General features: G+C 37.1%; 1 non-coding gene across 1 annotated transcript; it reads left to right on the top strand.

The window, feature by feature from the left end:
* Positions 1 to 1,658: 1,658 nt before the first annotated feature.
* LOC139886831 (small nucleolar RNA R71) lies at positions 1,659 to 1,765 on the top strand. The gene has a single exon (XR_011772692.1). It is a non-coding gene; the product is annotated as a small nucleolar RNA R71 (small nucleolar RNA).
* The last annotated feature ends 475 nt before the right edge of the window (positions 1,766 to 2,240 follow it).

Genomic DNA, 2,240 nt, shown 5'->3' with positions numbered 1-2,240 from the left:
TTATTGGCCATGAGTGCCATCAAGAATTTCCCATAGTTGGGCATATTTTCAAGCACCTCCGCCAAGGGGAGTTTAACATAAACATTTTCATTTTTGGTTAGGGTTGACTTGCAATCCTCATCCTTTAGATGTGTGGGAGGCAATGATATAGAATATGGGACCGGTGTCTCATATTTCTCCTTGGTTGATGTAGCAAGAACCTCGACCTCGTTACTTTGCTCCTTTTCATTCAAGACGTTTTCTACCTTTGATCCCTTTTCTACCTTTTCCAATTTGATTTTCTCAAAATCACCCTCTAATTTCTTGCATGTTAACTCGGTAGCTTCCATGGACATTACACTTTTCACTTGATAGGGAATAAACTCTGCCACTTCCGAATCATCTGCGAACTTAAACACCCCAAGATCCATTGTATCAATTTCCAATGCTCCATCTAAATTAAGCTTTTCCTCTTCAACATCGAATGCAAAAAAATGAGGAAATTCGGTTTGATCCTCATCTTCAATTGAAGCAGTCAAATTCACTTGAGCATAATTATTATTAGGATTTGATGAACTTGCTTGGTTGTTGTTTTGATTGGTAGTGTTGCTCTCGATAGGAATAACTCATGTGTTATTATGGTTTTGGTTTTGTTGGTGTTTTTGAGATTGTTGGTTGCTCCGGTTGTTATTGCAGTTGTTGTTTGGGTTGACTTGGGTATTTGAAGGTAAAGCTCCTTGAGGTCTTTTGGCAACTTGGTTTGAAAGTCTCCCAACGGTGCTCTCAAGGTTTTGGAATGAGGCTTGTTAGTTTTGTATTTGTTGCTTCAAGAACTCATTCTCCTTCATTAGAAATGCTTCGATTGTGTCAACCTTCTTGATATAATTTTGCATCATCTCCTCTAAACTCTTAGAAGGTTGGGATGATTGGTTGTTTGTTCTTTTTGTTGATTGTAACCTTGGTTAAATTGTGGTTGACTATAACCTTGGTTGTTTTGAAAACTTTGATTGCCTTGGTAATTTGAATTGGGTTGGTTGTTATAACGTTGTTGGTTTTGGGAATGGAAGTCGTTGTTTCGGTTTTGGTTATAATTTGGGTTGTAACTTTGGTTTCGGTTTTGGTTTGTGAATCTGGGTGGTGCATTGGTTTGATTGTTGAATGAGACTTGCTTTTGGTTAGAGTTGTAGTAGCCTTGATTTGATTGATAGGAATTATTGCTTTGGTTCGATGTCCCTCCCCTTTGATAGTTTTGATTACTCACGTAGTTGACATGAACATCTGAATTCATGTGAACTTCATCCAAATTGATGTGGTTACATTGATTGATTTGGGGACAATTCTTAGTGAGGTGTGGTCCATCACACCTTTGACAACCTACTTTCATTGCGACTATCGATTGTTATAGCTTCGTCAACTCCTTCCCATACATTTCAAATTGGTTATTTAAGCTTGCAAGGGTGATTTTACCGTTGTCACTCTCCACTTGTGCTACACTTTTCTTTGGCAAATCTCGTGGTGAAGGGTTCCATTTGTAGGTGTTAACCGACATATCTTCTAACATGGTTTCGGCCACATTAGGTGATTTATACATAAACACTCCTCTAAAGGATGAATCTAAAGTTTGTCTTGTCGGAGGATTAGTACCCCGGTAGAACGTGTTGATGTACTCTTTCTTGGTTAATCCATGCGGTGGGCAAGCTCTTAGCATTTTCTTAAACAGTATCCATGCATTATACAAAGACTCATCATTGTGTTGTGTAAATGTATTAATCTCCATCCTTAGCCTTTCCGCCTTTGATGGTGGAAAGAAGTGATTAATAAAAGCATCACTTAAATCTTGAAACGTCTTAATCGAATCGGAGGGTAGATTCCTTAACTATACTTTCGCATCATCTTGAAAAGTGAAAGGAAATGCTCTTAACTTATAAGCATCATCGGTGACATCTTTATACTTGTAAAGATCACAAATATCGATAAATTGTTGAAGATGCTCGAAAGGATTTTCATCTAATAAGTCCAAGACCCAAATTTAAAATATCCAAACATCTGCAAGTACTTATTACGACCACGAGAACATCTAATAATCAATTAATAACCATTTTGACACAACTAGTCCAAACGGGTCAACGGGGTTAAAATGGTCGATTCACACATGTAATATTTTACATATATATACCCATATATGCACCTATATACATATACATACACTTATATATACAATATATTTTTATATGTACTAAGTCCGAATGGGCGGGTCATAA

This window comes from Rutidosis leptorrhynchoides, chromosome 1 (assembly GCF_046630445.1).
Source record: "Rutidosis leptorrhynchoides isolate AG116_Rl617_1_P2 chromosome 1, CSIRO_AGI_Rlap_v1, whole genome shotgun sequence".
Classification (NCBI taxonomy): domain Eukaryota; kingdom Viridiplantae; phylum Streptophyta; class Magnoliopsida; order Asterales; family Asteraceae; genus Rutidosis; species Rutidosis leptorrhynchoides.
This window is presented reverse-complemented; position numbering and strand designations above follow the sequence as displayed.